The sequence below is a fragment of the Vipera ursinii genome, assembly GCF_947247035.1.
Source record: "Vipera ursinii genome assembly, chromosome: 5".
NCBI lineage: Eukaryota > Metazoa > Chordata > Lepidosauria > Squamata > Viperidae > Vipera > Vipera ursinii.
The window spans coordinates 5,606,990-5,623,545 of NC_139518.1; positions in this window are offsets into that span (position 1 = coordinate 5,606,990).

Sequence of the window (16,556 nt, forward strand, 5' to 3'; positions counted from 1 at the left end):
GTGCAGTGATGGCGAACCTTTTAGGGAACAGTTGCTGGAATTGGGTATGTGTAGTTTAATGAAGAGAAGGGTGAGGGGTGACATTTAATTTAATTTTAATTTATTAATATTTCTATACCGCCCATCTCCCGGAGGACTCAGGGCGGTGTACAGGGCAAGAATAAAACACAGAAATTTACAAAAACTAAAAGATAATTAAATGCATGCCCGATTAAAATACAATTGATACATAGTAAAAAACCCCAATAAAAATAATAAAAAAACCCCACCAATCCCCCCTCAGGCCAGGCCGGCTTGCTCGAACAAGTATGTTTTCAGATCGCGGCGAAAGGAGCGCAGATCGGGCGCCGTCCGGAGCTCAACCGGTAACTGGTTCCATAGCTCCGGGGCGCCCACAGAGAAGGATCTGTGGTGTGCCAGTTGCGACCCTATCTGGACCGAGATGCCCTACACACAGTCACTCATGCGCTCGTGACCTCCCGTTTAGACTACTGCAACGCTCTCTACATGGGGCTGCCCTTGAGGACCACTCGGAGGCTTCAACTGGTGCAGAATGCGGTCGCGCGAGTTGTGATGGGGGTTTCCCGATACTCCCATGTAGCACCTCTACTTTGAAAGCTGCATTGGCTTCCGGTTGCCCTTCGGGTGAGATTCAAGGTGCTGGTGATGACCTATAAAGCCCTAAATGGCTTGGGTCCGGGTTATCTGAGGGAACACCTGCTGCCGGCATCAAGCTCCCTTCGTCCTGTGCACTCCCACAGGGAAGGCCTACTCAGGATACCGCCGGTTAAGGAATGCCGGCGGGTTATTCCCAGGGGAAGAGCGTTCTCTGTGGGCACGCCGGCCCTATGGAACCAACTCCCCATGGAACTACCCCCAACGTTCGCTCATTTCGCCGGGACCTGAAAACTTGGCTCTTTGAGCTGTCTGGCCCAGGCTGAGGGGTTTTAATTTTATTGGGTTTTAGTTTAAATTTTGGGGAGTTGATTTAATTAATTTTTAATCTGATTTTAATTTTTGTATGTTTGTTTTTAACCCTTCCTGTAAACCGCCCTGAGTCCTATGGGAATAGGGCGGTATATAAATTTAATAAATTTAATTTAATTTAATTTATTAATATTTCTATACCGCCCTTCTCCCGAGGGACTCAGGGCGGTGTACAGGGCAAGAATAAAACATGAAGTTACAAAAATTAAAAAGTTATTAAATACATGCCCATAAATAAAAGCAATAAATACATTAATAAAACCCCCGATAAAATAGTAATAAAAACCCCAGCAATCCCACCCTCAGGCCAGGCCGGCTTGTTCGAACAGGTATGTTTTCAGATCGCGGCAAAAGGAGCGAAGATCCGGCGCCGTCCGGAGCTCAACCGGTAACTGGTTCCATAGCTCCGGGGCGCCCACAGAGAAAGATCTCCCCCTGGGGGCCACCAATCTACATTCTCTGACCGGTGGCACCCTGAGGAGTAAAATAAATAAATAAATAAATAAAATAAATAAATAGGAGCCAATAAACTCTCAATTTTATGCATAAGAAAATTGCCATTTCTTTCCCTCCCCTGGAAAATTATTGGCCTCTTTAAAAAAATGTTGAATTAGAATAATTATTTCATGGGGATAATTCACAAAGATGAGAATGACATCAATGTTCCCTTCTTTAGTTTAGTAAAAAATTTATATCCTTAAATATTGACATACCGAGCATATGTATTTTTAAGAAATTAAATAAATCTTCCAGGTGTTTGAACTTCCGTGGAAGAAGATGTAGCTGCAAATTTAAAGTTAAAGAAATTGATGACACTGTTGCTATGATGGAATCTGGAAAGATTCCAAGGCCAGATGAAATAACTGCAGAGCACTACAAAAATATTAAGGCAAGAATAGTTTCGGTATTATTAAAGAAATCTTGTTTAAAAACAGGACCTGCCAGTTTTAGATTGTGATCTTGCTATACTAAACTTTTTGAAAGGTGAGAAGGATCCTGTGAATTGTGCAAAATATTATCTGATGCTGACACTAAGATTTTAACAAGTGACTTTGGTGAGAAAGTTATAGAAGACAGGACCAACACTCATTCTTCCCTTTCAAGCAACAAACCTCAGATAATATTAGAGTTTTGGACAATGTATCATTCCTAAAAACACAGATCAGTAGATTTTGGCATTGCTGAATGCAGAAAAAGCTTTTGTTCTGGTACAAATTACATTTTTGGTTCAAGTGATGAAGAAGCGTAGCTAATAAAAGTGTACACAATTTTACAAAGGAAAAGCAACTTTCTTAAAAAGACTGAATGGCAAAATGTTTGACCTGTTCCTTGGTTTGGCGCCTTCGTCTACAAGGCGCTCAGTGGGCAGATAATCTTTGAGTAGTTGCAACCATTCATTTAGCAACTCCTTGAAGTTACCACAGCACTGAAAGAGGTTCCCACACTTACAGGCTACAAGGCACTCAGTCTACATATAATCTTTGAGTAGTTGCAACCATTCATTTAGCAACTGCTTGAAGTTACAGCAGCACTGAAAAAAAGGTTCCCACACTTACATTGCAGCATCCTCATGGTCATAAAAGAATAGAAGAATAACAGAACCGGAAGGGACCTTGAAGGTCTTCTAGTCCAACCCCCTGCTCAGGCAGGAAATCCTATATCGTGTGAGACAAATGGTTGTCCAGTCTCTTCTTAAAAACCTCCAGTGTTGCAGCATTCACAACTTCTGGAGGGGAGTTGTTCCACTCAAGAGGAGCAGCTGAAGATCCCCAAAAACAATCTTGCAATCCCCAATTTGTTTAGATTTGTTTCCCAAACTTCACACCCTAGTTGTATCTCGGAGTTGCATTCACACACAGTTTATTCAGCTGGATTAGGCTTCAGGTTGTTCCGATTTTGTTTTGAAGAATTTAAATAGCCTGTTTGGGCATCTAAAATGCTTAATTCAGTAAAGATGTTGTATCAATGCACTATAAAACAATAAAGCAAAGGATTAAAGTCCATAAACCACCCAGCCACCCAATAAAGGAACAGAGAAATGGCACTCATTAAGCTGAATTAATTTCAGTGGGATTTACTTAAGAACTGAGGCAAGAAAGGTCGTAAAATGGGGCAAAATTCACTTAACAAATGTCTCGCTTAGCCACAGAAACATTGGGCTCAACTATGGCTGTAAGATGAGGACTTCCTGTAATGTACATAAATAACAAACTATTTTTTTTAAAAAAAATATTACAATCTTGTGGGGCTGCATTAGTAGCTCCCCAGCCCAGGGGCCACAAATTGGAGAGGCTTGCTCTAGACCAGGGATGTCAAACTCGCCACGTCATATGACGTGTCATGACGTATCACAACTTTTTTTTTTGCATTGCCAGAGCTGTGGTGGGTGTGGACTCCATATGATGAAACTTGAGACCCCTGGCAGTTTGACACCCCTGCTCTAGAACAACACTCTGCAACCTTTCCTGCTCAGCAGCCTGGTGGAGGCAGGATGCAGGAAAGGGAGGGTTTTGTGTATGTGTGTGTGCCGTCCTGACAAATGCACCGTCTTGCACATACTCATGTGCGCCTCACCCACCACTTCTGCAGCCCAGTTCTGCAGCCCAGCACTGGGTCGTAGACTGGGTGTTGGGTGGTGGAGGGATTCAAATATCTGAACATCTGGTTCTCTGGGTAGATGCAGGCCTGGGCCTCCAAGGCCTAAAATGGACTTCTGGAAGTGACATCCATGCACTTCCTGAGGGCTGTTCTAGGCCTGGGAGGTCTCCTCTAGCCCCCCAAGGCCTAGAACGTACTTCCAGAAGTGACATCCATGCACTTGCAGCGGGCTGTTCTAAACCTGGGAGGCCTCCTCCAGGCCTCCGAGGCCTAGAGTGGACTTCCGGAAGCAGCATGGGTTCAGCCGCTTCTCCGAACTCAACAAAATTTAGCTACCGGTTCTACCGAACTGGTGCGAACCAGCTGAATCCCACCACTGGTGTTGGGGCCCCTGCTCTAGACCCTTTTCCTGGAAGATCCAGCTTGACAGCGAAGGGCCTTGCCAGAGATCTCATCTGCTCTAAGAGAGAGGTCAGAAACTGGATTTCGAAAGAGCATAAAAGGAAGCAATCCAAACCTGCTCCCAGATTTAGTTCTTTATTTATTTGCTTTCAGAACCAGGATGTCCCACGATTTTTTCTTCAATCCTCTTTCTTTCTTAACTTTGTTGATTGTGTCTTATGATTGATATTGTTTTATTTTGTATCCTAGTATGATTTATGTAGTTTGCTTATTTATTTTATTTTTTTTATTTTAATTCCATTTATATCCCGCCCTTCTCCGAAGACTCAGGGCGGCTTACAAGCTTAGCAGTATCCTATGGCTATTGCTAAGTGTTGTATCTTTGGCCAATAAAGAATTCTATTCTATTCTATTCTATTCTATTCTATTCTATTCTATTCTATTCTATTCTATTCTATTCTATTCTATTCTATTCTATTCTATTCTATTCTATTCTATTCCAACCAATCCTAGCCAGTCCCTAACCACTAGGAAAATGATTCAGAGTTTACCTGCTCCAAATGGCATAAATTCTTCTCCTTAAAATTTCCATCCTTGTCTAAAAAATTATTTGGATTGAATTCTTCAGGCCCATTGCTTGGGATCATGAAGAACTGAATGTAAATCTATGAGAATAAAAGTTCCCTGAAGGGAAGACAATTGACAGTGGATGAGTCAACTCACATTTAGTCTTTGACTAATATTACACTAATCTTAGGTGACAATCCAGCACTGCTTCTCTCAATTTAGTGTTGCTAGTTCCTTCACTATATTCATCAAAACCACTGCAGTGTTAATATCATTTTAGACACTTCTGCATGAAGATAAGAGAGAGTGTATGTGTGACTGGTTATAAACATATACATAAATTAGGAAGTTCCTTCTCCTTTAGATTTTTTTCTTTTATTGTGCCTCTAAAACTCAGCATAACCCAAGAAGAGATTGGACAATCACCTGTCTGAGACGGTATAGGTTCTCCTGCTTGAGCAGGGGGCTGGACTAGAAGACCTCCAAGATCTCTTCCAGCTCTATTCTATTCTATTCTATTCTATTCTATTCTATTCTATTCTATTCTATTCTATTCTATTCTATTCTATTCTATTCTATTCAGGTTGCTCTAAGGATTTATGTCATAAAGTGGGACTCTTAGATGCTCATTTTATTTGATGGAACGAAGCCATCTGGATCTCTCTTACCTTTGGAATAAAAAGGCCACATGTGTTTACATTTGTCACCATTTGCCTGGAAACACTAAAGAACAAGATGTATTTTAAACGTAGAATTTCATGAAGCACCGCATGAGTGTAAGGCAATTTCCACCAGTCTTCTTAACAGACTGAGTCACAGGAACCCAAAACAATTTCCATTTCTTTGTAGACTTTATCTGGGTGAAATGTGAGAAAAGGGTATTATTTGTATTTGAATACAAATAAACCAAGGCAATCAAACCAGTCAGTCCTAGAGGAGATCAACCCCGACTGCTCTTTAGAAGGCCAGATCCTGAAGCTAAAACTCAAATACTTTGGCCACCTAATGAGAAGGAAGGACTCACTGGAGAAGAGCCTCATGCTGGGAAAGATTGAGGGCAATAGAAGAAGGGGACGACAGAGAATGAGGTGGCTGGATGGAGTCACTGAAGCAGTAGGTGTGAGTTTAAATGGACTTCAGATGATGGTAGAGGACAGGAAGGCCTGGAGGAACGTTGTCCATAGTGTCGCGATGGGTTGGACACGACTTCGCAGCTAACAACAACATTTCACATCCTGCCCTGTGAAATGTTAGTGAGCAGGTTGTGGCTTGAATATTTTGGCATGATGTGGAAAACAACTCATCAGGTTCCATCACTATTATTTGATTAATTAAATTTCTCATCTTGCAAGACTATTTTACTAGTCTAATATATTTTTCTGCAATAATGGTACAAAGAAAACTATTGAGAATTATTTTGCATAGTACTGCTTGATTATTTAGAATGAAATACCTTACAGAAATAATCTTCATGAAGCCCAATCCCATAATGAGAGGTAGAGCCAAAGGACCGGGAGGCAAATGTCTTCGGGACCAGAGTTGTCTCAGGAAGAGGAGACCCAGCAGAGCAAGCAGCAAAACACACAGAAATGTTGCTATCGCCTTCATTGTCCTGCTGGTTTTTTTTTTCTTTGATGCTCTCTAGTTGATCCGGAGTTGACTGTTTCCTTTTACCTGAAGTATTTTGATGTTCTTCCTTCCTTCATTGATGGGAAAAGAATAGTAATATGTCTTTTGATACTGTGTATGATTAGTGTTTGTACTTTGTCAACAAAATATCACAATAACTGACATTAATTAGTTCACCTCTGCCATTTAATTAACAGAGATTTTTTTAAAAAAATCAAGCAGTGTGTAACCCAATTTGTCCCTAGCATGATATTATGCAGAATTTATTTGAAAATCATGACTTATCATATGTCCATGAAATCTCTGTTAATATAAAGAAGAATCTTGTGGGTCACAAAGGTGTTATTTACTCCACTACTATGTCTCTGCATACATTTGAAAGTCCATCATCAGAACTGTTGGCTTGCAACAGTAACTGAGATGGAACGGACCTTGAGGTCATCTAGTCTAACCAACTGCTCTGATAAGAGAGTACAGTACTGGACTGTATTTCTGATAAATGCCTATCCAGACTCTTCTTAAAAGCCTCCAGTGAGAGAACACCCAGAACATCTGGAGACAATTTAAATTTAAAACCTTTTTTTAAAAAAACCCTGCTCCTTATCAGGACAGGCCTCTCCAGCCAAACTGCAAAATGGGTTGGGGGAGAGGGAAATTTCCTTCCAGTAAGTGTTAGCAGAATCTCTGGTGGGTCTGTGCTAGGAAAAGGAGCAGCAGCCGCCACATGCTATAAGTTTCAGGCAAATGCAAACAATCAATCTTGCAAAATACTGTACTTACAAAACAAAAAGCAGAGCAATTCCCAAAGTAATGACAAACAACACAGTACAGTACTGTAGAGTAACAAAAAAGAATATTTTAAAATACTTACAGAAGTAATTCTAGCTCTCTACAAGCCCAGTCCTCAAGCCCAGCAAGCAGCAGATCTTCCACACGGAGCTCCAGGAAAACAAGAACAAATGGTCCTGCCAGCTGTAAGAATCTTGCTTGGCAATGTGACCAGGCACAAACGAAAGCTCACCACTTCCGGCTTCTTGTAGGTCCGAACCGGCCCAGGCAAGTCACAAGTCACAGAGTTAAAATGGCTGCTGCAGCAGCCGAGAGTGAATCCAAGTTACATGGCTACAGAGGCCAGTTTTTGATCACAATTTTGATTTTTTAACGTAAGTGCCTGTTATGTATACAGAGTTCTTACAGCATTGAGCCACCATCTTTGCCAAGTTAGATTTGGTGCAGGCGAATCAGCAGCTCCCCGTTACCAAGGAAACGGCAGACGCGCAGACAATAGTGACACATAGAGGAGCTTTCAGAGTCAATCGCTTGCAGTTTGGCATCTCTGTAGCTCCTGGGATATTCCAAGAAGTGATGGAAAGGACTCTGAAGGGAATTCCTGGGGTATGTCCTTATTTTGATGATGTTCTGATTGCTGGAGAATCTGAGGAGATCTTGGCTGACAGGCTGCAGGCTGTTTTAAGCAGATTCCGCTCTGTTGGGCTCAAACTAAAAAGGGGTAAGTGCAGCATAGGAGTGGCATCCACTGAATTCTTAGGGGTCAGGATTGATGCCAAGGGAGTGCACCCTACAGACTCTAAGGTGAGGGCAATAAAAATGGCTCCAACCCAAAAGGCTGAATTGCAAGCTTTCCTGGGGTTACTTAATTTCTACCATGCGTTTTTGCCCCACAAAGCAGCAATTGCGGAGCCCTTACACAGATTATTAGATAAGAAATCCCCATGGAACTGGACTTCAATCCATGAACAGAGTTTCAGGAATCTTAAACAACTATTGTCCAGTGACTCAACTGTCACGCATTTTATGGAAAATAAGCCCATATGCATCGCTTGTGATGGATCCCCTTACGGCGTGGGTGATGTATTGAGTCATATAGAAGAAAATGGGGAGCAAAGGCCCATTGCATATTAGTCCCGAACTCTGTCAAGGGCAGAAAGGAATTATGCCCAAGTTGACAAGGAGGCCTTAGCAATTGTGACAAGAGTCAAGAAATTCCATGATTATCTGTATGGCAGAGAATTCACTATTTTTACAGATCACAAACCATTGTTGGGTTTGTTCACAACTGAAAAACAAACACCACAAATTCTTTCCCCAAGAATGCTAAGGTGGTCTATATTCTTATCTGTCTATACTTGTAAACTGGTCCACAGACCACGGAAGGATATGGGCCACACTGATGCATTAAGCAGACTACCATTAATGATCACTGATCCGGACCCAGCACCTGCGGAGCAGATCCTAGCCATCCAAGATCTACCCAGAAGCATTGGTTGGGCAGAGCAAAAACAGGCCCATGCCCAAAATGGCAAGGGGGTCAATAGGGCATGGGATCAGGGTGAAACAGACGACCAAATTGTGGACTCAGTTGACCTGAACAAGGAACAAACACCGAAACAGCCCGCCAGGACTCATAAGCCACCAGCGTATCTAGAGGAGTTTTTGAGGTTTGAGGCAAGGGTCACGTAGGATCTAGTCGTGACCAAATAATCAGATATACATTTGCAATGTTGTGTCTTTATTACATATGGGGGGAAGGGGTGTTATGTATATAGAGTTCTTATAGCATTGAGCCACTGACACCACCAGGTGAAGATATACTCTATCCGGATTGGCTGGATAGTCCATGGCGGGAAATCCAGACGAGGAGATTGGTCCCAGGTTCACCTGGCCAGGTGTATATGAAGGACCAACAGGAGCCTTTGTCTCCAGTCCGGTGTGTCCATTCAATAAAGAGTGATCTGATGCTGTAACCTGTTGTCCGAGTTGTCCATACGGTCCACACGGTCCACGCGGTCCAGACTTGCTTTATAACAGTGCCCTTTCTGCATAACCTCATTTTTGTAAAATATCGGTAAAGAAATGTTTGTATCTGCGGGATTGCCTATATTTTGTCTAGAAAGCTAGAAGTTGCATCGATGCCCGGAGATAGTTTGAAGTTTAAATCCTTTGATGTTTTTGATGTTTCTGACTGTAAGGTTTTCCACTTTGCCTCACAATTGCCCCAGCATTACTCAGGAATTTAAAAGAGCCAAAGGAACTCCTGAGCCAAGGTTTCAGCAAGCAAACAACTTTTATGTTGATCAAAATAGAGTTGGGTGACCCCCATCTCTCTTTGTGGCTGGTAGAGAGATGAAGGCAACAACCAGGAAAGATGTCTTCCACCTTTTATACCTTTCCAGAACAAAGAAATCAGGTCTTGGTGTCAGGAACGAAAAGGTACAGGAAAATAATTCCAAGATGATGACTCATACACAGCAACCCAGGCTCCACTTATAACTCCTTTCCCCCCTCCCCTTACCGTCCTCTTATCATGTAAGCAATCTCCTATATGTTTAACATGAAGCTTTTACTTTTTCAATATACATAAAGCATCTGCTCAGGCAATTGACTACAAAATAATGATTACAAAACAACAAAACAATGATTACATGATAACACTACAAGTATCAATATAAAATGGTTAATATATATAAATTAGCTGCTAATGACAAACATACTAATTTGGATTTTGGATTTTATTAGATTTATATACCGCCCTTTCCCGAAGGACTCAGGGAGGTTTACAGGGCATTTTAAAATCATACCAATACAAAATACAAAGTTAAAAGACAAATAAAAGATTAAATTAAAATCATAACCACAATAAAAATCCCTTCATGTGGATTATAGGTGAAAAGAGAGGGCTTTCTCTGGGCTGCTTTTTTTTTTCTTCTGCAGGATGGATTATAACTAAAGGATAAAAACTATTTTGAAACCATCTGGTTTTTCCTTTGCATTGTAAGTACTGTTTGAACTGTGTTTCTACAAGCTGTGGAATCTACAGAATCAGTGTGGATTATAAATTCTTAACTTCCAACTGGAGAACTATTTATGGACAGTGGAAACTGAAATAGTGAAAAATCTCCTGGAGAAGACCTGTGGACTACTAATTCGAATAGTAGGTCTTGGTGGATTATAAATTTTGACTGAGGGGCAACTTTGGATCCAGAACAGTTGTCTTTGGAAGTGAGCCCCCTCCCTTTGGATTATAAATATTATTTGAATTGTGACTATTACAACTACTTAACGATAGACTGAGCAAAAGTACTTCAGCTAGCAAGATAGTTTGGACTAATTTTTGGCAGAGGGGTAAAGTAAAAATTTTTTTTTCTTTTTTCCTCTTCACTTTTTATCTCTCCTATTGGTTTGGGAGAGCCTAGTGCAGTGATGGCGAACCTTTTAGGGAACAGTTGCTGGAATTGGGTATGTGTAGTTTAATGAAGAGAAGGGTGAGGGGTGACATTTAATTTAATTTTAATTTATTAATATTTCTATACCGCCCATCTCCCGGAGGACTCAGGGCGGTGTACAGGGCAAGAATAAAACACAGAAATTTACAAAAACTAAAAGATAATTAAATGCATGCCCGATTAAAATACAATTGATACATAGTAAAAAACCCCAATAAAAATAATAAAAAACCCCACCAATCCCCCCTCAGGCCAGGCCGGCTTGCTTGAACAAGTATGTTTTCAGATCGCGGCGAAAGGAGCGCAGATCGGGCGCCGTCCGGAGCTCAACCGGTAACTGGTTCCATAGCTCCGGGGCGCCCACAGAGAAGGATCTCCCCCTGGGGGCCACCAGTCGGCATTTCTCTGACCGGTGGCACCCTGAGGAGGCCCTCTCTGTGGGAACGCACAGGGCGCAGGGAGCTTGATGCCGGCAGCAGATGTTCCCTGAGGTACTCCAGCTCCCATGCCATGGAGGGCTTTGAACGCCATTACTAGCACCTTGAATCTCACCCGGAAGACAACTGGCAACCAATGCAGCTCACGGAGCAGAGGTGTAACATGGGAGTATCGGGAGACTCCCAACACAACTCTCGCAGCTGCATTGTGTACCAGTTGGAGCCTCCGGGTGGTCCTCAAGGGAAGCCCCATGTAGAGAGCGTTGCAGTAGTCTAGACGAGAGGTCACGAGCGCGTGAGTGACCGTGCATAAATCATCCCGGCTTAGATAGGGCCGCAACTGGCGCACCAGGCGAACCTGGGCGAAAGCCCCCCTAGTCACAGCCACCATGTGATCTTCCAAGGTGAGCCGCGAATCTAGGAGGACTCCCAAGTTGCGAGCCCTATCTACGGGGGGTAATAATTCACCCCCCATAGAAAGAGGTGGAATATCCGAATAAACCAGGGATGAAGGTATGCAGAGCCACTCGGTCTTGTCGGGGTTGAGTTGAAGTCTGTTCCTCCCCATCCAGACCCGAACCGCCTCCAGGCAACGGGACATCACATTGAGGGCATCACTGGGGTGGTTTGGGGTAGAAAGAAAAAGCTGGGTATCATCAGCATACTGATGATACCCAACTCCAAAGCCACGAATGATCTCACCCAGCGGTTTCATATAGATGTTGAACAGGAGAGGCGAGAGGACCGACCCCTGAGGAACTCCACAAACGAGAGACCTCGCGGTCGACCTCTGCCCTCCCGTCAACACCGACTGCGAGCGTCCCTGGAGATAGGAGGAGAACCACTGTAAAACCGTGCCTCCCACTCCCAATCCCCTGAGACACCGCAGCAGGATACCATGGTCGATGGTATCGAAAGCCGCTGAGAGGTCTAATAGGACTAGAACAGAGGAATGACCCCTGTCCCGAGCCCTCCAGAGATCATTCACCAGCGCGACCAATGCCGTCTCCGTGCTGTGCCCGGGCCTGAAACCCGATTGGTACGGGTCTAGATAATCCACTTCATCCAGGACCAAAGGGAGCTGATGCGCCACCACACTCTCAACAACCTTCGCAAGAAAGCGAAGGTTGGAGACCGGACGAAAGTTGTTCAATACAGCTGGGTCCAAGGCAGGCTTCTTGAGGAGGGGCCTCACCACCGCCTCTTTCAAGACGGCAGGGAAGCTACCCTCACTCGAAGAAGCAGATATAACTGCCTGGAACCAGCTGCGTGTCCTCTCCCGGGCTGCATAAACCAGCCAGGAAGGGCACGGGTCCAATAAACATGTGGTGGAGCTCAGTCTCCCCATAATCCTGTCCACTTCCTCCGGAGTCACAGAATCAAACTCCTCCCAAGTGATATCGACAAGACCACCCGCGTCCTGATCGCCAGACTCTGCCCAGTCAGAGTCCAGACCGGTCCGAATCCAAGCGATTTTGTCCGACAGATAGTTGTTAAACTCCTCGGCACGACCCTGCAAGGGTTCCTCCCTCACCTCCTGATTAAGGAGGGAGCGAGTCACCCTAAACAGAGCGGCCGGGCGATTATCTGCGGACGCGATAAGGGTAGCGAAGTGATTAGACCTCGCCACCCTTATCGCAGCGAGATAAGACCTAATATGGGTTGTTAGTCGCAATCGGTCGGATTCAGATCGGCTGGACCTCCAACCGCTCTCTAGGCCCCGTCTCCGGCGCTTCATCTCCCGGAGCTCCGCGGAGAACCATGGAGCTCGACAGGATCTGCATCGGGTCAGGGGCCACAAGGGTACAACTCGGTCAATAGCCTCAGTGGCTGCCCTTTCCCAAGCTTCCACTAAGGCATCTGCCGAGCTGTGAGTGGGGGAGGCAGGTGGGGACCCCAGCGCTGCCTGGAACCTCGCGGAATCCATTAAGCGTCTGGGGCGGTACCATCTAACTGGTTCCACACACCCACGGCGGGGGGTGGCGAAGCGGAAGACCAGCCGCAGGAGATGATGATCGGTCCATGACAGGGGCATAATAATTGGGGAGCCCCCACCAAGATCATCTAACCACCGACCAGATAAGAAAACTAGGTCAAGGGTGTGGCCTCCCTCATGAGTCCATGGAAGCCATGAACTCCTGAGCCAACTCAGATGATCCTCCCAGAGATGGTAGATTGAAGTCCCCCAAAACTATAAGTTTCGGGAACTCAACCACCATCCCAGAGAGGACATCGAGAAGCTCAGGCAGGGCTGCTGCTGCGTGACTAGGCGAAAGGTACACCAGCAGCAAGCCGAACTGCGCACCAGGGCCGCATCTCAAGAAGAGAGACTCACACCCGACTATCTGCGGAATGGTGGCCTCCCGCGGAGCTAAGGTCTCCCTCATAACAACAGCCACACCCCCACCCCTACCCTGAGCCCGCGGCCGGTGTAGCACCCGGAAACCTGGTGGGCAAAGATCAGCCAGAGGAATACCGCCCTCTGGGCCCAACCAAGTCTCCGTGATGCAAGCCAGGTCTGCCTGCTCACCCTCGACCAAGTCACGGACGAGAGGAGCTTTATATGATAGCAGTGATCCAATATCTCAGGGGCTGCCACAAAGAAGAGGGAGCCAAGCTATTCTCCAAAGCACCTGAAAGCAGGACAAGAAGCAATGGATGGAAACTAGTCAAGGAGAGAAGCAACCTGGAACTAAGGTGAAATTTCCTGACAGTTAGAACAACTAACCAGTGGAACAACCTGCCTCCAGAAGTGGTGAATGCTCCAACACTGGAAGTTTTTAAGAAAAGACTGGCCAGCCATTTTTCTGAAATTTATTTATTTATTTTATTTATTTAGTTACATTTATATACCGCCCTATTCCCTGAGGACTCAGGGCGGTTTACAGGGAATTAAAAAATCCACCATACAAAAGTTAAAAAACCAAATTAAAAAATATTAAATTGACCCTGTATACTTAAAACCCCAATTAAAAATTTCTCGCCTGAGAGCTCAAAGAGCCAGGTCTTCAGGCCCCGGCGGAATGATCGGAGGTCGGGGGCAGTCCTCAGCTCCACCGGCAGCTGGTTCCAGAGGGCAGGCGCTCCCACTGAGAAGGCCCTATCCCTGGGTGTCACCCGCCGGCAATCCCTTGGTATAGGGTTTCCTGCCTGAGCAAGGGGTTGGACTAGATGACCTCCAAGGTCCCTTCCAACTTCTTCTTCTTCTTCTTCTTCTGATGATGATGATGATGATGATGATGATGATGATGATTATGATTATCTTCAGAAGTGGACTATATTTTTTTTCTTTTTTCTTTGTTTTTGCTCACCTTCTTCTTGAGAGAACGTACAGATCTTGAGTCTATAGATAAGGATTATACAAATTTTTTAAAATAATATTGTGTTAAATATAGTGTTAATGGCTTGGTTGAAGGAGGGTGTGGGGGAAAAGCCTTAGAGTTTGAAAAAGGAGTTTGGGAGGTAAAAATAAAATGAGTGTTCCGAATCTAAGTAAAACTGGTAAGAAAGTGCCTTCAGCCCCAGCCTCCACTTCAGCAAGCCCAGTGTAGCAGAGATCAATTGAAACAATGCTCCAACAAGAAAACGCTAGCAACTTCCAGAAGGAGATGCAAGCAACATTGCAAGGGATTCAAGAAGCAATTTCCTCCCATAAGAAAGATACAAGGAAAAATCATGAGGAGACAAAAAACAATCTTGATAAAATGAACCCATGTTTGTGAAAGATCGCAAAGTTGGAATTGATTGATTGACCTTTCCCCCCCCCAAAAAAACCCTTCCTGTTTCTTTGTACATGGTGGGGGCAGATCGCGAAGGAGAAGCGGCACGAGGTTGGGAGTCAGGTAAGGAAAGAAAGGCAGTTTCTGGGGGGAGCAAGGATTTCTTTCCTTATCTGCCCCACTTGTTCCGAGGCCGCTTTCTGCTCAGACGCATTGCTCTTTTGCCAATGGCCCAACCACCCACTTCAGCACCCTCCGTCTCCGAGCCTCCGAGCTCCACCTACTGCTTTGGTGGCTCTGTAGACAGAGCTGCAAAGTTCTTTTCTCTGACAGAGAAGCTCTGCCTACGGAGCCACCAAAGCAGCAGAGGCTGGGCTGGGAAGGGCCCAAATTTGCCCCCCCCGAGGCTATCCCAGAAATGGCAAGGGACCGGCCCTCTCTGCCCCAGCCCTGGCTCACCCCAACCCAGCTGGGTGCCCTCCTGGTGCATGGACAGGAAATGGTGAGTGCTCGGGGGGCTAGGTGGTTTGCAGCAGCAGCTGCAGCTCATTTGCCTCTCCCTACCTCACCTCACCCCTCCCAGCCTCGCCTGTCACACCCAGCCATTCCCTGCTTTGCCAGGTGTCTCCTCCTCTGGTTCTGCTGCACCAGTTCTGCTGCACTGCGTCTTTCCTCTCTTTATAAAGTGGTGAATATGAAATAATTTCTTCCAAACCCAGACAGAGAGAATGAAAATTGTTTCCCTTTCTGCAATCAGGGCAATTTAACTGGAGTGCAATTAGCACTATTAAATGTTGATGTCAAGTTTCCAAGGGAATGAGCTTTTCAAAGGCCTCTGAGGCATTGTTTACCTTAAAAGTCTTTTATTAGCCCTATAAATTCAGCAAGGCTTGCTAAGAGAAGCTGGAGTCTGAATTCCTCTCCCCTTAGCACAATATGTTAAGCTCAATTCTCCTCCTTTTCATTGCTGTCATAAATCACATTCTCCAATTAATTTGAAGGGTCAGTTTTCCCTTCTTTTAGACAACCTGCCAAATTCTTATCTTTTCTTATTTCATAACAGCCTTCAGAGACATTCTTCCTCCTCCCTCCCAGCAATAACTAATTCTAGCTTTAACAGTAACACACAAGTTCAACATATGAAATAGCTGCTTCTTCATCTTTTGTCAAAGCAAGAACATTCGATGTTAGCAGTGTTGACATCCGCCCCCCCCCTTTACAAAAAGGACAGATTCTGTAATGTAAACAAAACACAAGTTAGGAGCTGGCTTTTGGTTTATTGGGGTGTTTCTCATAAAACTTTTTGATAAGTCTGTCAGATTTCACATCGCTAGATTTCACCCAAATGGCTTCAGATGGGTATCTCTTCCATTGTACTAGGTACTGCAATTTTCCCTTAGAAATTCTAGAGTCAAGAATACATTTCACTTCCTAATGGGTCTGACCTGTTACTATGAGGGGTCCGAGTGCCTTCTTAGGGGGAGGTCTTAAAGGGTTGACAATTCTCACAATGGGGAAAAGCCCCAAGAATTTCAGTCCTAATTTCTTGTTGGGTAGGTTAAGGCGTAAATATTTGGTCGACAAATAAACTTTCCCCCCAACTTGGAATGTCCTTTGGGGAGCTCTCTTTTTGTCAGCCTGCTTTTTGTAGGTCTCAAAAGTATTTTTTTAAGGCCATCTTTGTATTTTTCCAAACTTCTTCCCAACCCTTCACCCATTGATCAAGTGTCTGGGAAGCAGAAGGCAACTGAGGGTATTCCAGTATGGGGTTGACTTCTTTCTCTGTGGCTACCCGGAAAGGAGTGTAGCCAGTGCTGCTGTGTACTGTATTGTTGTAAGCCACCTCTGCGAAAAGGAGGAGGTTGGTCCAGTTTGTTGGTAAGAAATGTAGCATCTAAGATATTGTCCCACCATTTTGTTAGTGGATTCTGCGGCCCCATTAGTAGCTGGGTGAAAAGCAGTTGATAGGCCTT